The sequence below is a fragment of the Aptenodytes forsteri genome, unplaced genomic scaffold (assembly GCF_000699145.1).
Source record: "Aptenodytes forsteri isolate BGI_AS27 unplaced genomic scaffold, ASM69914v1 Scaffold412, whole genome shotgun sequence".
NCBI lineage: Eukaryota > Metazoa > Chordata > Aves > Sphenisciformes > Spheniscidae > Aptenodytes > Aptenodytes forsteri.
Window position 1 is genome coordinate 784,443 of NW_008794266.1, and position 24,787 is coordinate 809,229.

Below are 24,787 nucleotides of genomic sequence, written 5' to 3' on the forward strand. Positions count from 1 at the left end.
CAAAGCTAGATTTAAATATTTTCAGACTGACTGTACCCATCATTTGCATTCCACTGACTCATTCAGAGCAAAGACATCTGAGCAGAAATACAGCAGATAAAAGAGAAACCATTAATCCAGGGAAGATTACTGGCACAGAATCTTTATCCTGTATCCTCCCTGAAATGAGACAAAGATCTTACTATGTACATCCCTCTGGCTTAGCTTCAGAAAGTAAGCAATACAGTAGTGTAGACATGGCACTTTTTAAAGGCACATTACATTGGACTGAAACTTCAGCCTTCTGACAGAGCTTATTACTGCTGAGGTGTTTTTCAGTGGTTGCTTTCTCAGAAGACTCTTCAGCACCCCAAAACTGCTTTTTGGCTCATGTAATGGGTAAGACAACACATCCCTTATCTACTCCTAAAAAGATAGTGTATGTCTCCTGGAGAAAGGAGACTGTTCTGTAGCACATTGGTTGTATGCATATTTTACAGAGTTCTCGCTCCTGCTGACACCTCATCTTGACGTGAGCTGTAAATGCCAGTTAGCTTTTAATGAGTCTAATAAGGCTAAAGCTTTCCAGATACTGGTGCTTCAGTTCTGGAAGGGGGGTGCGCTGAGGATGTTGAGCAGGCTTGCCCTTTTCAGGAGACACTCATTCCAGGTGACTTGGCATATTAGATTTCAGAGTGCGGCAGGCTTTTATCTCCCTTCACTGCGAATGTGGCAGGCTGCAGTTGCTTTTCCGTTCACTGGTTGTTTGTCTCTCTTCCTCTGTCTCTGTCTCTGCGATATTGATCCTCAGTTAAAAAAGCTGAGATAGATAGAGCTTGGGAAGCATCCCTTTCTTCTCTGGTAATAGGTGGAAAACCCAGTTGCCATGCGATTACTGCACTGTCTCGGCTGCTACTGGTCATTGACCACCTCCTGCAGGCGTATTTCCATGCCATAATAATAACAAAACCTGCTGCAGTCAGTTAGGGGTTCCACTTGAAGCAGCCCAAAGGGTTAGATGGCTTTCTGGAGGTAGTTCCATGCGTTTGTGACCTTATCTTGCTATAGTTTGCGTTCAGCTATGAAACCAAATTGCAGGAAATGATTCAGTTTCGAATCATTCTATTTAGACTGGCAGAAGCCAAAAACCCTCCTGTGAGCTGCAACAATGTGGACTGTTATTCAGATGGGAAATGTAAATACTTAAGCATGCCTGATGAATTGGACCAGAAGTGCAAACTGTTCTGAAGCTTGGATTCTCAACTATCATTCCAGAGAGTTTTGTTCTTCCAGAGCCTCTTGTTCAGGTGAAAAATGTTTTCCTTTTGTTGTCTCTGTGTAAGGTGAATGCATATTAAGACCTCTGGAAAATAGCTAAGCGCAACAGGAACCAAGACCTGGAGGAAGCTTGTTTCTAAACAATCCAGTATCCTCTTCCAGTTAAGAGCAGAACATTTTAGTACATGGAAAAAAACTTGCTGTTATGGAAAGTTAAGCTTACCAAGAGTAAACCATGATCTCTTTGTTGTTTTAAACTGACAAAAAGTGAGGTCAGAAGCAAATCTTGTTTCTTCCATAATCCGGAGCCTAAGATCTACAATGGCTTTTTTTCCCCTAATAATGTTCACATTATCCATTAAGGGTGATTTGATTTCAGGTGTCAACCTAGAGGTTGGGGTAACAATCTTTCTCAGTATGAACCTCTTATTTATGGAGTAGTCTTTGCCTGTTTTTAACTGCACTTTCTTCTCCTGTACATATCAATTATTCCTCCTGCTCCTTTTTAGACTCTGTCACCCTGCCAAATATTGAAATAAGAAGGTTTATTTATTGCAAAGGATATGCAAAAAAAAAAAAAAAAAAGGATATGTCTTTCAGTGTGCTCTCTTGCTCTTTATTGTTTCTTAGATTTGAAAGGCAAAAGTGCAGTTCTTGTAATCATGTGAGTTCTTCACACTTCCTGCTGGAAGTGGCCCTTTTCTGCCTCTCCTCTGGGCATTGCCTCGAGGGCCTGTGCCTTGCATGCTCCCTTTGAACCACAGCTGTTTGTTTTGCATTGTGCCACATTTGTTTAGAATTTGACCAAATGACATTATGGATGAGCGATGGGAGGAACAGCTTGTAAGGGAACTTCAAGTAATCTTAGATCAGCTAGTTGTCAGCTGCATTGTGTTACTATGCAGCATGCTCATTCCTCTTTTGATGTCTTTGCAGATGTTTTAAGCTTCACATAAAAAAAAGTAAGTATTTATACAGACACATTACCTCACCTGAGATGGAGTCATTGTGCTGTATGCTCTACATACAGTAAAAAATGCTTCTCTGTCCTCCTACGAACTTAGCATCTAAATGATCAAGACAGATAAAGCTTTGGAAGTGAAAGAGAGGTCCAAGGTCACCTCTGCAGGAAAGCAACAGAACAATCTCCCCTTCTGCAGTCAGGTGACAGTCTGTCCTGTCTCTTTTATAGCAGCTTCGATAAGATGACATTTCACAAATCCGAGAAACAGACGCTGCCCATTTCCATACTTGCAGGAAGGGTGTCTTCAAGTGAGGAAGCTTGATTACAAAGTCTGCTGAGTATGTGAGGGAAAGAATGAAATATTGCACTTGCCACAGTCCTGATTTTGTTCTTCTCTTCCGTTATCTAGAGGAAATATATTATGATCTTTGTTCCAGGCATTGCAAACAGCTTCTGAACTGGTGCAAGAGAAGATGTGTGGAATGGGACCAGGAATTTTTCTTTTGTGTGTTTATGTGTGTGTGTGTGTGCGCGCGCGCGCAAATGCCTGTGAAATGTCTAATTTCCAGAAATCGTCACATGCATAAAGTTAAACCTATGGGCAAGTCTTTGCACACTGCAGGACTGGGGATATTCATCACCTGCAACAGAAAAGAAAGTTTTCAAGGCTCTGCAGAAACCATCCTCTGGAATTCCTATTATCTCATAAGGCATCCCAGAACAGTTTTGCAAAGCCTTGTAACCCTCTCAGCCCCACTCATGAGGACGGATAAGGCTGAGGAAAGAGCTGCAATTTGGCAGCTTGCGCAGAAAGAAATGCCTGTGAAATGTCTAATTTCCAGAAATCGTCACATGCATAAAGTTAAACCTATGGGCAAGTCTTTGCACACTGCAGGACTGGGGATATTCATCACCTGCAACAGAAAAGAAAGTTTTCAAGGCTCTGCAGAAACCATCCTCTGGAATTCCTATTATCTCATAAGGCATCCCAGAACAGTTTTGCAAAGCCTTGTAACCCTCTCAGCCCCACTCATGAGGACGGATAAGGCTGAGGAAAGAGCTGCAATTTGGCAGCTTGCGCAGAAAGAAGAGCAAAGATCCCTCCTGCCTCATGGTATAGAGATCACATCAATGCCAGGAGCTACACTTGAGAATAAATGGAAGAATAACAGATCCCTGCATGTTGCCATGGAACTCTTCAGTCTGGGCTTCAGGCATGCTGTAAAATACGGTCCTTCTCTTTGTCCCTGTTTTAGGCAGTCCTAGTTAGTCTTGACAGTATTACCATGCTCAGCAATCAGTATTATGCCCATAAAACAACTAGATTAGTGGCAGCAGAGCCACCTCCAGAGCTTGCATCCCCTGCCTCTTTGCTTGCACGCTGGTTTCCAGACCACCATGCTGTGCTGCTTTCCCCCCTCCCGATCCTCCCAAGCACTATTCCACCACCACAGCGCTTAACACACAGAGAAAAGCTCTTTAAAAAAAAAAAAAAAGTCTTAGAGATGGCTGAGATTTTTTTTTATAATTTGTTGATTTGCCAATTATACTTTCTCAGATTTCCCTCTCATGGTGTCTGTAACTTGACATTATGAACCTCCTTATTAAATCAACTGCTTCCTGTACATTAGGTGGTAGAGTGAAGAAAGAACCAAACATGTCTTCAGGGAAAGCTAATACTGATAAGGTGTTGGCTGCTGGCTGTCCTGTTATTGTTAGAATGCACATTCTCTCCCTCGAGTATAGAGCACCTTCTGATGGAGCACTTCTTATATTGAAAAATGACAAGCATTAAGAACCCCATGCCACTTCATTGCTAAAATATTTACTAGAGCATGCTTGCTTCCTCCCTCTGAAAGTGCAGTGTATTTATAGGAGCATTCTGTAATGGAGCGTCATGCTCTGAACAGTATTTTTGAAGAATAAGGCAATACTATGAGTGAAGGCGTGGGGCAGGGCTCTTCTGTTGTCCCCTCCTGTTAGCAGGTGTTGGAAGCCTGCAGGGAGCTGCAGGAGTTGATTGACTGGAGCAGATTCACTGTGGTATGTGAAGTGTGTTAAGTCCCTGCAGGGGATGGGAAAGACTCACTGGGCTGAGGAATTCGGGGTCTGGGGTCTCTGCAGGAAATTGCCAGGAAGGACCAACTTTGGGTGAAAGGGGACGTTTAGGTATTTTTTTTTTTGTTATTATTAAAATGCTTAATCCCAGGAACCCATCAGCATGTAAGTACTATAGGTCAGATCCTCAACTGATGTGCAGTGGCAGGTTGGTAATATGTGCTCTGTAGCAGCTGGGAATCCGAGGCTGTTGGGTAGAGAAAGATTCCTTCCCGGCTTCATGGCTGTGAGTGTTAGAAATAAAGTCCCTTAGCTCCTGTCCAGAAAGCAAGAATAATGGAAGATGGAGGTCATAGAAATGACAAAAGCAACTCTTGTAATCCAGTGTTGTCAGCACAAACGCAGCAATTGATTGAAAAGTGTCTGCTAACCCGCCAGCAAAGAGCCCAATTAGAACTGAAATAGCAAGAGGGTCTATTTCTGAGTTTTATGATAGCAGCTTGCACCACCCAACTAATTCTAAGTCCTGATGATTTTTCTGTCTGGGCTGGAGTCAGCTGGGGACCAAGAGCAATCTTGGACTGAAAGAAACTCTGCACCCAATGCAGGGCTTCTCAGAGCTTCAGCTTTTAAGAGGTACCATCATAAACACACTCTAAAATTGAAAGACAATCCTCTGATCTATCTTGGGGGTAAACAAGGACTACCATGGAGTGTGACTGAGGACTGCTTGAGCTTTACTGGAGACCATGAGGTCTGTTGGAGTTGCTAGGTCTTCTTCATCAGAAATACATGATGGAGTTGGCCCAAATGAAAGGGTGTGTCGGGGCTCAAGCTGGACAATGTTTAAGGAAGGCATGATTAAGACTGGATGCAGGAGAACCTATTAAGGCCTCTCAGATGTGTGGGGACTCTGGGACAGCTTGCTAATCTTGAAGGTCAAATGCTTGAGCTCTGACTGGGGAAATGAAAGCCTTTTAGACAATCAGGGAGGTTTTCTTGCTGTCCTGGTCTCCAAGGAAGTTCATATGGGAGAAGCACGACAGAAATTAGTAGACTTGGTGATCTGGTGGAGTAATAGCACTTAGGGACTTGGACTGCAAAGCAGGGTGAGGAGGCACAGGGCATTGCTAAGTGAGCCAAGGGCACCATCTGGGAACAGTGGGCAGGAGATGTTGGCAGACGGGGGCAAAAGTGACTTATCAACACACTGGTTCTGAATAGGAGGGAATGGTGTCTAGAGAAGAGAGGTCTCTGCAGATAGACTTGTGTTCTCTGTGCATGCTAAGATTAGCTGTTTGTGTAGCAGCTAGTAGACCCTAGGACTGGGTAAATTCAATGTGTGAAGCTCTATGGCTTGGAGCACCATTGATCACACTGTACAACAGTTGTTTCTTTTGTCAAATGAATCTAGTCTGAGTCAAAACTTGCAACAAACTGTTCAGTAAGGGGTACTCTGATCTCTTCATAAATATTAGCAGTGCAGTAACAGCAGTGCAGTGCAATGTTGAACAGCCAGTTACTTGAAGGCTTGCTTTATCAAGTAAGAATGTATAAAAGAGGTTCTTGATTTCTTGTGTCATTGCTGAGGCTGGGATGGTTGCTACAAGAATCACAGTGTTAACCCTGGATATATTCCAAGTTGAGTAAACAATAATTTTTGACCAACCATGTTGGGATTTGTATTTGCAGAATGCTTGCCTGCATAGTGCTGAGTGAAACATAAAAAAATGGTATGCGTGCCCATGGCACTGACGATCTCAGTTGGCTTTATGGGGAAATACAGGCACATAGTACCCCAGATAATGGGATGATGAACAGAACTGCCTCTTCGTGTTCTTCTATTATCCCCTCACTCCCACCCAAAGCTGCATTTTCTCTGTTAAAAGGTAAAACTATGCACCACTTTTCCTGGTGTGAATGGCTGCTATATTTTAAGAAAGGATCTGAAATCTTCTACTGATTCAGTTGAATGTGACGTTCTTTTGAAAATCAGTCCAAGTTCACTCCAGAGGTGGCTGCCTCTCATAGTCAGGTGAAGGAGTAAGTGTGCTATTTAGTTTGCACAAAGTAAAAGTGGCAGAAAGTAGACAAGGATCTGAGCACTGCTTACTCATGCTAAGTAGCCCTGCACCTTGCAACTTGAGAAGCCCTATTGAACTTCGAGGAACTGCTTGTGAATCAAGTCATTGCTTACTTTGAGCAGAGGTGACTGACTGTCCCCCTCATATTGTTGACTGTTTTGGTGCTGAAGGCTCAATATAAATGCAATCAATTGTCGCTGTTATGCTGTTGTTGTTGCAGACATCTTTGCTTGGCAACAGCAGTTATTTCTAACTAGTTAACATGTTTGGAGGTCCCTGAAGGTGTAATGCAGCACTGTTGTAAGTGAACTCTATATATCTATTTGAAACTAACCAACCCAACTTAAGAATTAAATTTCTCATCCAGAAATCATTACTGCAGTGGAATAGAGTTGTGGTAAAAGCAGTTCAGGCTTCAGAAAAGGTCACATAAAATGTTCTTCAATGCTGCATGATAGGTAGACAATACCATCTTACAACACCCAGTTCTCGAGTGGGTACTTCAGGAGCTTACATTGCCTGGCTTATTCTACATCACGAAAAAAGGAGATCCAGTCATTTTATTCTGGAAAGCATTTTTCCCGTCTCTTTGGCTGTCATATGTATTTAACTGTAGTGCCCTCAAGGACAATGTAGTGGATCAGAATGCTAAGGGCTACGCTCTACAGCCTGTAGTTTTTCATTTCACATTGCTTAAGAATGGTCCTCTTTGTTTCCATTTTGAGCCACAGCTGAATTCTTACATGTTGTCTGATCTTCAGGCTCAAATACCCAAGAGAATAGGCAGCTGTGAATCAACCCTCTGTGTGCTTTCTAGCAGGTAGTCTAGCAAAGAAAGCAGTATGCTGCTTCTTATTTCTTTAAATTGATAGGGATTTGAAGGAAAAGACTTTTTTAAAAGTCTCATGAATGATTATTTTCTTCCTGCTGATGATTCTGAATTGCATGCAGAAATATAAGAACCTTTTAACAGAGCCCTATGGATTTAAACTCAGTCCTTTAGATTTATAATTAAAGCTCATTGTCTTTATGCTATCCTACACCTTATGAGAAGGATCACCTTTCTAATTACATGGTACCAGGAGGTCTGTCACATGCTTTCACTTAGTATTAAGGTACACAGTTGCTCTATTTTTTCTTCTCCTTCTCCTTCTTCCATAGATTCTATATTATGTTTTGGAAATTTGACATCATGATTTTTATTTTTTTTTTCAGGCCAGATGTTTCGTCCTGCTATGTTAAGTCATCTTGACATACTGCCATGAAATGGAAACAACTGCTAGTTTTAACATTGCTCCATATCTTTATTAAAAGGTACGTCTCATGCATCTTAATTCCCCATATACATGCTATCTTCCTCTCTCCCCCCTCTCCCCCATTTACACTTCTTTCTTTTCCTCCCTAAAGAAGAAGACATATTAAAATTTCCTTGCTGTTCTGCCCGAGTGGTTAATGAGGTTCTAGATAGCATAATGAATATGCAGTGCTATTGATTCTGTGTGTGTGCGCGCGTGCGCATGTACATTTGTGTGTGCATGTCTTTAATCACAGCTGGAATGCAAAATCAGGCTCCACCTTTCAACTCTATCTCCATCATGCTGAGAGAGTGAGAGAGAGCGAGACTGAGACTGCTAGACAGCTCGAAAGAGATTGCAGCTCAGATGTCCTGGAAAACAGCAAATCCCTCAGACCTGGCAGATTCCGTTACCATGAGAACTGCAGATATTTCCATTGTGATGGCTTGCTCTAGCAGCCATCTGTTACACCCATTTGATTAGGAAGTACAGTTCAGCTTGTATGGGATTTTCGCTGCACCTTATCCCATGGCAATGTACAGAAACTCTCTCTCTTTTTATATGCTAAACTCAATGTTTTTAAAGTGCTGTAATTTACTGAGGCTGAAGGCATTTAATGAAATGCTAGGAGGAGGTCACTGAGGGACGGTATCTCTGAGAAGAAAGAAGCACATGAGATATATGAAGGGGATTAGTGTCCAGTATATAAATAAGATCAGCCCAGAAATTAACTGTATTTAGCAATTCCTCATCCTTGCCAGGGAGAGGAGCTTGATATACAGACCTCATGAGGCCATAATAAAATTAATAATTGCCTCCTGTTAGTTAATCCCACTCCATATATATTTATTGTATGCATGCAATAAATGCATGCAGCAAATATATTTCAGGTCCTCTGGAAAAAGGGGGAAGGTGATGACTCCCCCCAGATGCCTGAAGTGGTGCAGTGACTGCACTGTGTAACGATTAGATTAGCTCTAAAAATTTAATGGTGCTATTTGACTTTTCCTAGACACAGAACAACCTTAAACTTTCTTGAAGGTTTTCTGTAATTTACTGATTAAAACAATTGTTTGGACTAGTTGCATCCCTCAGCGTAAATTTGCGGTGAAGGAAATGGTAATGGCACATCAAATGGATATAAAAACAAAGGAGTCCCCTTCAATTAAAACTCTCCAGACATTCTTCCTAAATGGCTGGCATTCCAGATTCAGGGTAATCTTATGCGTGGGGTAGTTGCCTGGAGTATCTTAAAATGACTGAAGGTCTTGTAAACTCGGTGAAGCTAATTAAATGCTCACACACTGAAATGAATTTCTGATTGCTGCTAAGGAGGCATTGAGGTCAGCTCCTCTTTTCATTGCCCCCACTTTATGGCCAATGCCAGATACTAAATAAATCAGATCCTCAGAATCAGGGGCTCTGTGTTTTTGTTCCTCTTACATATTCTCCCACCCGGCTGAACATAATTCCTTATCCGTCTTCATCTCGGCATGAAAAGTTTTCTCTTCTATTGTTTTTCCTCACATAGCACCAGATTACCATGGAGAAGACTATGATATCATAAGAAATGAATGAGCATGTTTCTCACCATGGGTGAAATATACATTCCAGACCTAATAAAGTCAGAAATCATGTAATGGGCCTGGTAAAATGAGCTGCTTAGTTAGTGTAAATATAAATGGTTCTTCTTTAGGGCTCTACTTCAGTTAAGCAAGTTCTTAGGCACTTTGCTGAGTATGGAGAGGCATAAGAACACATTTAAAAGCTTTTCTGAATAGTTCTTAAAGTGCTTTGCTGAATCAGGACCCCCAAATGTAAAAAAGAAAGTCAAATTTCCCTTCCCTCTTAAAATAAAAGGTTTTCTTGTTGATCATCTTTACAGCAAAAAAGAACTTTCACTTCCTGCAGCTTCCCATCTCGCATAATCCTGGAGGTTGAGCCACAGAGAAGAAAGTCCTTTTTTTTTTTCTCTTTTTTTTCAGACAGGGCACTTGTTTTATGAATGTGGTATCTGCCTTTGACAGGCAGCAGATGTATGGACGCCCTGAAATCTGAAACAATAAATACCATTCAGAGTCTCACCACTGAACCTTCTTATAGTACTGCCTTTGTTAAATGAAACATTTACAGGAATACCATCCCCTGGCTTCCCACCCACCTTCAAGGCTAGGATCTGAACCATGTTTTTAAAGTAAAGGTTAAGTACCTGAGGCATGAACAGTTGACATACAAAAGAAACTAAAGTAAATTTATCATTCATTTGCCAGCTATGAGGTGTGTCGAGGGCTTTTTCTTTCTCTTTGTAATGCATGAGAAAACAAACCTGGGAAGTGTATGCAAGGAATATTTCTTTTCTACACTGGAATGTTAACATTTGCACCTTCTGACTTAATACTGTATATTTCTTTGGAGTCAGCAATCTCTTGAGAGTCATCTTGCCATCTGTACCAGCATTGCTCCAGGCTTCCATATGAAAGTCCAATCTGGCGGTATAAATACTGGATAATGAAGAGTAGGTGTTAAAGTTTCTGACTGGTTGGGAGATGAGTCTGTGTCTATGAAGGATCTGAATTCATGTGTTAAACAAACAAACAGAATCTATGTTAACATGGAAGTTCAACCAGAAAGAGCATGCATGTTTGTCCTCATGCCTTCTCTCACTCTCTCTGTCAGTTTCTCAATTTTTTCTTTCTCTTTCTCTATTTAATAGAGTTCACCCAAGATCCGGGAGAAAAATGTTCTCTGACCATCATGTTACACTTTGGAGATTACAAATAGGGGCAAGATGTTGACTTGCTGTAATGTAGGGTTCTTTTTTTTCCTTCCTCTCCTTTTGCTCCAGGAAAGCTATAACTACATAGATTAGCAAAACTTTTGCAAGAATGGATGTAAAACAGATTTATCTCAGTGTCAGCTTTATCAGATCCATTCGGTCTTGCAGAGTTTGGATGGTTTCCTTTGTTACAATAACCAGCTTTCAAACATCTATATCCTTAGGGTATTAAATGTCAGCCTCTAGTGTACCGTTCAAGGATAAAAGATTGACAATACTGAAGTACTTTTTTCTTCTTTTTTTTTCTTCTCCAGCACTGGCAGAGTCTTTACTCTGCACACCACTGCTGACCCCAGAAATGACCCACAGGAACTACTGGCGAAAGAAGCGAAAAGGTATTTCAGCTTACAGGCATTAGAAACTCTCTTCATTAATAGCCTTTTCACAGACTTTTCAGATAGATTTCCTGTCATTGTGATGAGGATATATTTGTAACTAGGTCCCTTAAGTAAATGGCCAGTGGATAATTAATTGAACTAACTAGGACTTTCCGTACTGTATTTCCTTTTTTTTTCCCCCCCCAGGGTGGGGAAAAAAGTCTTCCTGATGGTCTTGTGTCCTCTGTGCTGGATGTACAGACTTGCCACCTGTTGGCCAAACCTTTCAGCCCTCATTCAAATAAAACTCAGGCACTCTGTTGAGAGAGGTAAATTTTTTGTTTTAGTTGGCATCAGAACTGAAGAAAGTGTGCCCAGAAGATCAGGGACCAGCCAATAGCCTCTTTAAATGCAGCCAGCAGAACTGGTGTGCTTCGGATACAGCTAAAAATGCAGGAGGCCTGACGTGTGCCACTTGCTTTTCCTTCTCTTGCTGACCTAGTGGCTAGGACTGCATTGCTCCCCTTCTCTGTGCCAGTGGGTAGCTACCCTGAGCTTCTCTCTCCACAGCTCAGGAAGATGCGATGTCCTCTTCTATCCAAAGCTGCTGAATCCACCAAATACCAAGTTCACGACATTACTAATATGTGTTGCTTAGCCTGGTCTTGCTGGAAGAAGCAGCTTGGAAGACAACATTTGGGCCACATGAGGGTTGCGCTGTTGGCAGTGAGTAAGGTAGTTAGAGATAAATTTGGCGTATTTATATCCTATGTGTATTGTACTGTGTCCAATACTGATATGCAGACTATTGATAATATGTCTGTAATTCTGGTTATAACACAGTTCTCGTTGGCACTCCTGTTGTGCATACTCTAGTCTCCCAAATAAGTCACACCAGCGGAAATCTACAGTGAGGCTGAATTAGGCTTATTATTATTTTTCACTCTTAGATTACCCTCTAAGCATGCTGGCCTCCAGTCCCTTTAATTAAAAGCTTGCAAACATGCATTCCATAAGTAATTTCTGACCTTCACAGCTGGTTTTGAGGCAGCTATAGTTAATGTTTTTGAGCAAAGTCTTTTTCCCTCTCTCAGTGGTCTTCACTTTTTCAATTTTGGAAATGCAATCATGACTTATTCACTTTGCAGTCATTGGGACATTTCTCAAAATGTAAAGTAAGTTTCTCAATGAATATGCACAAATTTTCTTTGCACACCAAAGAGTTTAAATTTTTACCTCAGTTGTCAGTCAAATAATATTGATAAATACTTTTATTAACCAACTCACAAATAACTTAGCAAAAGTGTGAAGAAAAAAAGTCTCATTTGAACATTATGAATTCATATGTGAAAAAAAATGCTTTTAAGAGTAACTATGACTGTTGGCTAAGGAGCCATAATTTTCTTAGCAAAATAGCATCCATGAAAGAGGTAAGGGAAGGATATTGAGGTGCTGGCCGAATGCTTCTGAGGTTTTGTTCTGACAATTCTTTGCATGTATATTTAAATTTATTTGTCTCTATATGGAGTTGAGTGTGTCCACACGTCAGCTGCTTTGAGGAATAAATGTGCTTGACTGCATCTTTGATTATTTTCTGTCAGAAAGGGTATGCCAAAACAAAGATCTCATTTCAGGCAGCTTGGTCAGATATATGTTTTTGTTTGTCCTCACAGTGATGGACATAAAGCATGAACAACATGATCCTTGCCTCACTTACGCCATTGTAAATCAGGATGAGCTTTGCTGAAATCAGTGGAGTTAGCCCACTGTTTAAAGCAGACTTAGGAGAATGAGGTATTTGAATGCTGTGTCAGTGCTTCCTTCTGTTTGGCACTTACAGTCTGCTGTGGACAAGCCAACAAAAGAAAAAACTGTCATGTAGGTGTCTAAATAGTTGCCTCTGAATTTCAGCTGTGGAAAGTTGCGATCCTCTGTAGTTAGTGCTCTAGTCAGGATCTTCAAACACCAAGTGTCCTTACTTGCACAGCAGCAGAACAACGTACAGCACGTCGCCTTGCCTCCTATCCACCCCTGCTGAAGATATGGTTGCCCTAATATTTTACAGTCTGTTAGACCTGTAGGTGCAGCTGGTGCAGCCCAAGAGTCCTGAGTCCTGTACCTGTATACAAATTCCTGATTCGCCAGTGACTATTATTTTAAGCATTTCCTCCAAGGCAAATGCAAAAGGGGCTTAAGTATGTAATGTGTGTTTAAGCCTGTCTCTCCCTTTAAGTCTTGAGATCAGTTATTTATGGGAAGCAGACATCTAGGCAATCTTATCGTTTTCTTCCGTGCATTGAAGGCAGTGAAGGTTGCAATATTAATTGCTGCATCAGCCACTTTAAGATTTAATGTTTTTCCCCATTCTATAGGCAATGTATCTCCTGCATGATTTCCCACATAGTCTTCACTTTCACAGTCGTCTGAATGATAAGCAACAATAATGTCTCTGGAAGTGATCCATAAATCATATTCAAATCCACGCATCCAAATGATCCTATTTTTAATCTCTAAACTACTGTAGTGTGTGCTTGCTAGTGCGGTTCAGTTGGAAGCATTATGTTCTCCACCTACATATTTCCTTCAAATCTGTACTAGTGCACCCAAAAATAAATAAATAATCCCAACCTGGAGCTTGAATAATAACACACAGAAAAACTATGGGCAGTGAAGAGCTCCCCAAATAAATAAAGTACTTACATGCAATAGAAATAATACAATGTTTTGGCAGGATCTATAGAGGGAAGATGAATGGTCTTTGGTTTAGGTCACTGCATTAGAGTGGAGAGAACTTGAATTGTCTTTGTTTCTTTGCCACAGAGTCTCTGAATGACCTTTGACATGTTGCTCACAGCTAAAATATGCCTATGATTATATACCTGAGATATAAAGATAGAATAATTAAGGAACCCAGATTATCAGTGTGAACACGCTACCTGCAACTCTCCATTTCACTCCCTCTTTAAAGCTGAGAATGGTAGACAAATCCAAAAATTCTAAACAAAGTTAATTGTAGATGGTGTTTAGATACAACCCAAGCTTTAGCAGCACGTAGGAACCAATAAAGACTAGGCCAACGAGAGCTGGTCTATCTAGTCTGACATCTTGTCGCTAATTTCTTGTGCTGCAAGAATTTCCAAGGTTAGGAAGTCCTGAAGTAGGTAGGTAAGGGATGACCTGTTTCTAAGGAAAGGGGTTTTTAGCATCCTCAGGCTAGTTTTCAGATGAGGAGGGAGGTGATTTTGAGTTGCATAGTTTTTTTAGGCTACTGTGACCCTCCTCTTGCCACTGAGGTCAATGACAGTGGCTGATGACTTCAGAAAAAGGAGTGGTGGGCCTTTTCTCATCAAGGAATTGGAATCTTGCTGATGAAGAAATTTGCATTATAATTTCTCAGGGAAGCCTGATTGAGCTGATAGTCAAGTAATATTGTTCTGCCACAGGGTTACCATTTGGGGTCTCCTTCCTCAATCCACAGGTCTGCTTTGCTGATTTCATAGAAACAAGCCCTCTTCAACAAAGGTGTGAGTTCAGTGTGATGTCTGGTGTCTGAGTGACGTCTGGAAACTCTTGCAGACAAGAAGTTGCAGCTTTGGCTGTTATTCAGAGTCTCCATCAAGTAGTTTCCATCTTACCAGCCTGGAAATGAGTTGCTGTGATCTGGTTTCATTCAATGTAGACTAGATTATAGGTCCATTAACTAATTAATGTTTGGGGAAGTGAATAGCCCCCAGCCCTTGTAAGCAGGAGGAAAGAGCATGGTGCATTTGTGTAAACTGTGCAAAATTGCTCCCTCTCAGACTGCGGACATCAAAAAAGTGAGTTTTGGATGCATGTAGCCGTAAAAAGGGAAAGGCTTTTAACCATGGAGAACTGAGACTTCTGCAAAAGCTGTGTCCTCTTTGGGCAGCCCTGCCAATGCAGGGTTGAAGAGGAAAGGGGAGCAGTGTTAACATCGTGCTTCCCCACAGCACAGCTCCTTGAATAGCACAGCCGGTTACTCTTGTCAAGTCAAGTGCTTTTTTCCTGGTACATCATTTGTTGTTGTGGTCTTTATGGAGGTACTCCTGGGACAAATGATTTTGCTTCATTGTGGCTACAGCTGAAACTTCCTTTCCTTCCTTAGCTCCCCTCAGCCAGTCCATTGGGATCTTCTGAAGATGAAATCAGAAGTGGTGCCAAGCTTCACCCAGCTGATGGCTGGCATCCCTATAGAGGAATGGTTCTGTCTCTTGTGGAAGTTTTTAGGGAATCCCTTGCCCCCCTCCCCTGATCCTTCTCCCATAGATCTCTAAATCCACAGCATCTGACTTGTGCCTGGTCATTTCCTTGCAGTTGGATACCAAAGGAGAAGGGAGAAAAGATCTGTCTTTTGTTTAACCCACACATGGGCAAGGATAATTAGTGTCCACCCCTTGCCTATGTTTTGGCTGTTGCCTGCAGCTCTAGGGGAGAATGGGAGATAGGTAGCTCTGATTCTGCTGCTTCTACATATGCCCATCACGTGGCCAGAAGTAGCAGGTGCACATCCCCTCCACTGCCAGGGCACCTCATTATGCAGATATCCCCCGAGGCATGCAGCCTCCATAGTCCTAGCCAGGCTGGAGCGATGCCTAATAACCTTGATCCTGACCTGAATGCTAATGGGCCTGTGACTTCAAATGTTCTCTGTCCATTGCATACGTTTCTCTTGAGGTGATTACTGTGGTTACTGTAGAGAGGGTTTTTTCTCCCAGTGGCTGGAAGGAGCTGTGAGAGTATTTTTAGGTATAAATGGGATTCTCAAAACATCTGACTTGGGGTGTTTTCAACTAAGTCATAGCTCTGGATGGCAAGGAAGAGTATAATATCTGAAAGGATGTTGGTATCAGGCTGTATGCCAGGCTTCTGTACACAGTCTCAGCACCAGTGCTGGACTTCCAGGCAAACATGTGATGATGGTTCTGAGCCTCCACGTTTGGTATGTGCCTGAACTAAATATACAAACCGAACTGAGAAATTTAGTAAAATCTGTGTAAGAATTTAAACTTTGCATCCACACTAGTGGGGGAATGTGGGCTATTCTCTTCCAGAAAGTTCTGACTTTTGACTCAGTGTTGACAGTATCTAATTGTTTAATTGTTTATTCTGTTGAAAGCAAATCAATACCAAAGTTTTTTAAGGTGAGAAGCTCTCTTAGTAACCTAAGTAGTTGGTTACCATTAGGGGTTAAAAAGGGGAAATGCTCCTTGATCAGGTAGTGCATACATTGCTTGACAATATCTAAATTATTTATGGCAGCTTTTGATATGGGTTGCATCCAATATTAGCTGAGGTGGAGATTCTCAGTTGAATTCACATCAGACTTGCACCCTTCTCTAGCTTTCTTTTTTAACCAAATTCAGCCTTTGTGGAATTGCAGTGGGTTAGTGATCAAATTTTAATGCAAATAAGGCTTCATTTAGTAGCAAGTGTAAGCAAGTGTGGACCCAAACCAGATGCAATTTGGTGGATGTCTACACATCAGGAATAGGTGACTAAGTGAGAATAAAAAGTTTTGGTTGAGCACGCTGTGGAGAAAATGACAACTGGGTTCAAACGGAGACTCAAATCTCTTTGGGTTAAAGCGTTTTACAGTCCTAGAACATCTCAACATTATAAGAGCACTGATGTGAATTTTCTGTGCATGTGCAAAGGGAAGTGTTGCAGTGTTTCTCATCCTATGTGGATGCAGACAAAATCTCTCTTGGCTGTTTGTTTTTGACTCAGCATTAGCAGCTCCCCTTTTCATCAGGCGACACTGTAAAGGCATGTGAGAATCCCCATGGAAATGACAGGTATCCTACACAGAGCTTCTGTCCTGCAAGTGAATCTGCTGTAGTTCCCTTCCACAATGTTTATGGGTGGCAACATTTTCTTTCAGCCTTGCTCCTTTAGGGTAAATAAAAGCAACACTAACTATTGCAGAAAAACACATTCACCTCTAAATTATATACTTTTTTTCAGGTTAAAAGTATGTAATTTCACAAGGAATACTCTGGGACTCATCCTGCTGTGAAACCATTGCTCAATTTCTCTCAGCAGTGGTAAGGTGCCTACAATTCTTCAACTGCTGAATAACCCCTGTGAAAGTCAGGACACTGGTATTGCGTATGACAGCTGATGCTGGGATATTGGCACACGGCTGAGAATGCTGTAACAGCGTGAGATTTTGCTCCAGGGTTCCCAGTGCTTGCGTAGTTCATATATGTCAGGCTCCTGGTTAATCGTAGCTCACCGTACAGTGAATGCATCCTATTGACTTGACCAGTACCAAGCTGTTAATTTAAAAGAGATGACAGTGTCTGTCTTTTGCCATCTTCCCCACCTAAAATAACAAACTAAATGCCAGTGCTTTGAACCCAACTTCTACTGTAAGTGTTAGGCAAGAAAGCAGGGAAAAAGGTGAATGAGAAGACTATTTGTTTTAGAGATGAGGACCTGTTTAACAACAACAACAAAAAAATGTTTTCATGAGCAAAAAAGAGTGAAGAAGAACTGGAAAGATGGCCAGGATAACTTATAAGAATATACAGTGAAAATAAATGCAGTCTCATAAGTTCAAAGGCTGACTCATATTTGGAGTTGAAGGTTTGAAAAGCAAACACTGATTTTTGTGGAAGATTTATAAGCAGGACACGCTGCCAGTCAAATGCAGAACAGTTGGAAGGAGAAAGATATTGTCAAGTCAAAGTGAGAGGCTCCAGCTCTGTTAGTTGTCCTGGAAAAAGTAGAGGAGGGAGAGAGAAAGGAAGAAATTGGTTAAACAGTTCATTTGGTTCTAGTGGCTTCTTTTTCTTTTTTTTTTTTTTTTTCCAGGAAAGTTATTAGAAAGCTGAAGGAAAGTCACAAATTGCCAGGAAACAGACAGGCTGGTGGAAGGATTATGCAAACATCATAAAACAGACTGTCTCCAGAAGACAGTTTCATGTATTAATTACAGGTGTGCAGCTGAGCTAATGCAAAGCTATGAGTGGGAATGAACAATGCAAAAGAGTATTTTTATTGCCCCCCCCGGCCCCTTCCCCCAGCTCCAACGCAGCTTTGCCTGAACTATACAGTGCTGACTTTGACAGTCTTCCTCCACTCTGGCTCCAGTTGCTACCTCCACCCCCAGCCTGGCTCAGCCAACCTTGTTATTAATCATGTTTGCCTGAGTGCTTGGAGATACCCAAGCAAGTCTAGGCTTCAGCAGTTTGAAATCTAAGAGCTCTTCTTATTTCGGAGCAATGCCAGCTGCTCTTCTCTGACCACCAGTCCAGATGGAGATCATCCAACTCATCCAGAAGGAAGCCTTTGCAAGCATGGTGCTGCCCTTTTATGATGATGGACATCTTTCTGCTGAGGGGAGAGTGATTACGTGAACAGTGGGCCAGAATGTGATGAAGTTACCCAGGAAAATCTAATTTTTTAAGAATAGTCTGAAGTTTGAACATCAGCCTTTGATTAGAGCTGGCTAGTAATGCTCCATTGATTTTTTTTCTTGGGGAGAAAATGACTATGTGTGCAAGAACATGTATATGTGTGTGTGTGTGGTGTGTGTGTGTATAGTCTGGTTTGGGTTTTTTTCTTTGAGAGAAATTCTATTTTCTTTCCATAATTTTCCTTTTTTCCCCCCCTTCAGTGAATCACTTTCCTCCCTCCCACATAAAAATACATCTATAAGATAGGAAGGAGCAAGGGAATTCTTAACACTTATTTTGAAATTTTCCATGAAAAATGCCATTTTTTGTCCACTATCTGAAATATAACTACAGATGCAGTCAAGTTTCCCACCTGCCTAGGAATACTGTGGCGTTGTCATGTCCTTCCTCCCCTTGCCCTTTCCTTTCCTCCATCTTTCAGCTATGTTTAGTAAGTTAGGTTCCCTTACCTTTTACTCATACATCATACCTTCCAACCCGCTTATCTTTATCGCTGTTCATTGTATTCACTCTATTTTATTGCCATCCTCTTTATATTGAGTTGCCCAAAACTGATCACAGTTTTCCAAGAGGGGCCTCACCAGGGCTGTGTACGGAGGAATTATTACCTCTGTAGTCTTGCAAGTAATTCTGCTCCACATCCCAGTATGGTATTTGCCTCTTTGTGCTACAGTCTCTCACTGTGAGCTCATATTTAATCTGTCATCCACTATCACTCCCTAAATAAGTCCTGCAGCACTTCCCCTTTAGTAATAAAAACACAGAAAAATGTTTGAAGAAAAAGTAAGTTATCCCCTTGGGTGGCTCTTTGAGAAAACCAGGGTTTTCATACAACTGAAAAGACACTGAAACACAGCCTCATGCTCTGCTTCCACATATCTGGATTTTGCAGCTCTAATGCCAAGAGTAAAAACAGATATGGCATTTCCTATCTGTACGTATTTTCTTAACATTTGCTGGTTGCAGTCCTGGACTACCCAGAGCATTGATACAGTGGAGGAATGTCATATCTACTTTTAGAGTTCGTATCTACTAGATTTAGAGCTCAGAAATCCTGCTGTGCTTTAAGTAGTTTGGAGGTATGTGCTGTGAATGTTGCTTCAGCTACTTGATATTTTATGGAAATTGAGTGAATGCTACTCTATATGGGCAAAACTGGGGCATGACTTGAGTCACAATTTACCATTTCTAGGTTTGGAGAGTTCTCCACTCTCCAGACTGGATTCCTTTCAAGCACTTTTAGAGTGAGCATTTTCTCAGAACTGCCTGTCTTTCTTTTCTACTGCTGAATTTATTTAGAAGAACTTTGTTGATATTCAAAGTTGAAAAGCCTGCACAGTGTTTAATCTTCTCCTTCTTTTTGGCCAATGAGTTGTCCTTCCAGAATAAAAATCCTCTCCTTTTTAGTCCATCTGATTATTCAACCTAATTAATCACTGTGAAAAACACCAGTGAGGATTTGTAAACATTATGTGGGGAAGTATGATGAGCACATATTTACCTTCTGAGGACTACAGGAATTACGATATGTCAAATCAGTGTGTTGCATATGTGAGCAGTCTCTTATTTTAGTACTCAGTCATTAACTTTTTCTTTATTTATTGTGAATCAACCTAAGATTGTTAAACCCCAGCAATACAAATTTCTCATTCTTCCCATGTTTCTAAGATCTCCCTATCAGTTTCTGTCTTGTTCTCCCTGAAGGAAACCAAGCATCACAAACTGCAGATGAGCAGTTCTTGGAACTGCCCGAACAGCCAAGTGCAAGAACTGAATGATGCAGGAAGAAAGACCCTATAAATATTGCAGAGCACCAGCATTTTTAAAGTGCTCCCTCATTCCTGATTGCAGCATAAGAGTGTACATTCATAAGGCACGCCACCCTGAAATTGATGGGAACCTTTCTGTGGACTGCACCATTTGTGTACTAAGCCTCCAGGTTCTTGAAGTGAACCCTCACTGCTACAAAGAGCTCTTAAAATTACATTTAAATTGGAAATAGAAATCTCCTCAGCCCTGACATTGGAGCAGAGTTATTATTTCCCATGCCTGTCTTCTCTCACTCAGGAAGCCGCTGCAACATGAAACCCTCTTCTGATTGTTCCTCCTCCAAATGCCTCTTTCAACTGCCTGAACTCCACTCTTTCCTTGTGAAAGGAGGAAAAATATGGGAATTTAGGCAAGCAGAACCATCCTTATGTTCAGACGGAAAAAGCAAGGTCAAGAGGGGTCTGATTTTCCCAGCCACTGAAACGTGTTTACCTTCTCCCTTTGTCTTGGCACAGGAACCTGTAAAGTGCAATTCCCAGTTCAGTAAGCTGCTGCAGCATAACCAAGGACTAAAAAGAGCTCTCAGGTGTGCTTTAGGGCTCATGAGAAGATATATTTCCAGCAGTTTAGTGCTGCAGAACCAGGTAGTGGTGAGACCACATCTATATACACCTGTGTACAGCTCTGGACATGCAGTTTGTTTTAAGACCAGAAACTTAAGAAGCTAAATCTGGTCAGCTTAACAGGATGATAAATGAGAGGGAACATGACTGTTGGATTATAAGTATACTAGGGTGAGGGCAAAGAGTTGGGTGACAAAAGTTTTAGTAAAGAACAGAACTGCGATAGGAAGAAATTATTACAAGCTCTCTGTAGAGACATTTTTTTCTGGAAATGAGTTGAAGATCCTTAACCACTTGAAGGAGGTTCTGGAGCAGCCTCCGAACAGGCAGAAGTGTGCAGGGGAAAGCTAAGATAGAGTTGTGTCCATTTGCATGATGTGATGTGACTGCATGCAGTCATTCACAAGGGCTCCAGATGTGTCCCTTTGGGGATGCTCAGTGGTTTAGCTGCTCATCATGGGAACTGAGCTTTTTTGGTCCACGCTGAGAAGTCGACTGAAGAGATGTGAATCAGAACATATGGGTCAGTTGTGAACATTGTCCATCTGCATCAATTCACTGGCTGTGAATGTAGGGCTGTTTAAAAGAATGGGCAATTTATCTCCTAAGTATTTAATAAAGTGTCCACAGAAAGACAGTGTGATCACAGTTGCAGACTGACTCACGGTCATATTACTTAACCAAGAACCTTGTTTGGGTTCTGCTTGGAAGGGGAAGGAGTGCTGGCTTTTCTGTCTGACTTTAAATGGGAAATATAAAATCATGAGAGGTCTACTACAAAGGCAGGAAGTCTGGACAAGATGGTTGCTTGGCTTCACTTCATGCTCTCAAGTTCAAGTTAACAGTTTTCCTACATGAATCAAAACAGCAGAATGGTCCCTAACTTTAAGCCTTTAAAGGAGAGTGGTAATGTGGAGAACTTACACTGTCATCAAGCAGGTAGCAGGAGTAAGTTTTGTATGCTCTTTCTTGATTGAGATGGTTGTCATCTAAAAACAAAATACAACAAGTGAAGTTTTAGTGACATAAAAGCATAAGGAAGGAGGAGATGACTGGCTGTGTTGAGTATGGCTGAGTCAATGCCATTCAGAGTACTGTTCTTCTTCCGAATTTCAGGTCTTTCCACTCTTTGCCTGAATTTGGTTGTGTGGATTTCCCTACTGAAAATGACTTTCCTCTGGGAAACTCATTGTAAGTGTCTGGAAGAACCTTTTCTTGGTCATGTACAGAGCAGTGAAGGTGATTTGGAGCAATATGGGGTTGCTTTGATTTTCACTTTATCAGGTGGCATACCAGGACTTAAAAATAGAGCAACTCTATTGTCTGGTGCTACACTGCAGGAATCCAGCGACATCTGGCAAAGGCTGCATTCCCTTGCGGAGGTCTGTGTCTCACCAGAACTGACCAGGGGATAAGGTGACATGTGCCTGTGCAGTGATCTTCCTCACACTTCAGACACAGCTACTGTCAGGAACTGGACAATGTGAAAAGCTTGGTTCAGTCTCTGGTCACTTCTCTCACCACCATTCCTCTCCTAGTTTGGAGACAGATTGGAGCATTTCCTTCTTTTGTTTATTTCAGATGGGAACAAATGGTTCATTTCCCTCTGTCCCAGCTGCTCTGAAAGGTTTTCTAGTTTCTCCAGAATATATTATGCAATGCTGCAGAGCAAGCCCTTTTTTCTTTTTGACTCCCTGCCTTTACCATGTATTGTAATCTGTCTGCTCTGATTAGGTTCATCCTATAGAATCACTGCCAAATTCTGTTTTACGCAGCAATGTTTAGTCTTCAGCCTGGGAGCTATGTACAGTCCTTTTAAGATGTTCATACATCAATATCAGTCCTGACTAATCCCAAGAAGCTTGGATGGCAGGAAGAAGAAAAGCTTGAGGTTAGCTGTGCAAGTTACGGGACAATCACTGTACTCTTTATGCTGCCCAAACTTCCACCGCCATCAACAAAAGTTGGGTTTGAGACTAGGGCTGCAAATTTGGTTTCTCACGTAGTTGTACAGGCCACTGTCTCACCAACAACTGGGTTCTGCTTCTGTTAAAGAGCTTCACTGCTGTTTTCGGAATGGACCTGGTGGGACCCCATGTTTGCACTGAGTGTGCTACAGAGGCAAAAGTAGATTTAACCCATCTAATGCTTCTATATCAGAAAACCAAAACATTCAAATGTTTTCTCACATTTTTCTTGAATATAGGTGTATTCCAGATCAACATGATTGCTGACCTGATTGACAACAGTAACTTGTTATTCTTTAATTAATGCTTGTATTGCAGGGGTGTGTGGAATCCAGGTAGGCTGCGGCAGCCCTGTAGACACACGCAGGGTCACAGATCCCCAAGCAGCCTTGGAAAAATTAAGAACACTAGGACCTTTACAAAACTGTGTTGCATGTCCTTATCAAGGCTTGGTTAAAATTTCAGGGCAGTGGAGAAATGGCAAACATTTTAATGTGAGTAGCGGTCCTGATTTTGTGGTTGGGTACACCCATGGAGGCTCAGCTGGCAGTGATGCCTTGCGATGAGAGAGGATGGGTAATGCTGCTGCTCAGGGTGGGGGGAATTAAGAAGCCACCATTAACATGGGAGCTGTGCTGCCTGAGGAGGCCACTTAGCAAATTCCTTACTTGAGCATTCAAGGGCACTCTCTCGCAACTCGATCCTCACTTTTCCAAGCACAGGGAAGAGAAGAATGTTTCACTGTCCAGAAAGCACCCGGGCCTTGAGATAAATGAGGATCGAAACAAACGTTTCCATTCATATCAGGGGCCCCTCCTCACTAGCGTCCTCACTGATCTGTAAAAACCTTCTTTGTAAGTGGTTTCTAAAGCATAATCTGTGCTTTTAATACCATTTGATTGAATAATTCCAATGTAAGGTTTGTTTTTTAAAGGTTTTGAGAAGTGTTGCAAGTAGCAAAAGTTTTTAATAGAAACCTGAAGCCACTGACTGAGGAAATTTCCTCACGACTGTTCCTGTTGTGGAGAAAACTGGAGAAAAATCAAGTCCAAAGCGCTGAGGGTCATGCGAACAGCTACAGAATGGAATTCAGGGGTTTCGTTTCAGTAATTGCAGTGAAATTGCTCCCAGCAGAGGCAAGGAGCAGAAGAGAAATTTTAAAGGTCCAAGCAGGCAATAACAGAGCTCTGCCTGCCTTCCTAAAGCACCGAAGGAGTCCTGAGCACAGAATTAGCTTACAGAGTGGGGCTTTTCTTTTCAGAGCAGATTTCTCTTTTTCTTTCACCACCCACAAGTCCACACCAGACACTGAGTGAGCTTTACAGGGAACTGGGTTTGTTTTGTCTAAAGCCCAGGAGAAAACCAACAGCCCTGAAATGGTAAAGGTGGAATAAAATGTGAGAGAGAGAGAGGAGGGGGGGAGAGAGAGAGAGAGTAAGGATGGTTCATTTTTTTTCTTTATTTTTTTCTTTTAAAGAGAGCTGAAATCAGTTTAGTGAAAAGTCACATTCACTCTTTGGTGAAGTTGCAGACCAAGGTTATGTTGCAGCTACAAAGAATTTGGAAAACAACATGTAGGCTTGAAAAATGAACCATTCCTTCACATATATAACTTAGCATATCATCCTCGATCATAATTATAGACAGATTTGGATTGAAGCGATTATTGAATGCATTGTCCTTAAAGATAATCAGGGACATGACCACTAGTGACACTGTGATGGAAAGGACTAAACAGTGCAGTTCATCATCTCAGCCCTTGAAATGGCTGAGATATGCAAAAGTGCACGTTTTATCCAAGAGGTATAAATAGTACAAAGGGAGGAAGAAAAAAAAAACAAACCAAGAAGAGGAATCAGGTGGCTTTGCAGACTGCTGTGTTTGAGGAACAATTTGACAGAGACAGAGCAAGATGATGATAACTTGGAAAAAGTATAATTTGTCATGATTACCTCTTTTTTTTCCTTCCTCCTAAAGCAGTACAGTTTGCAGTTTGCACCCATTGCAATTTATACCTGGGTAAAAAGATGGCTTGGGTAAAAGATAGTTTACTTGGGAACATACTTGGGTAAAAGATAGCTTAGCGAAGTAAAGTATAATTTAATCCCTTCACCTACCTGGGCCTGCACTAAGTATTTTAGATGTCTTGAAACCTCAGTTAATGAAGCCCCTTG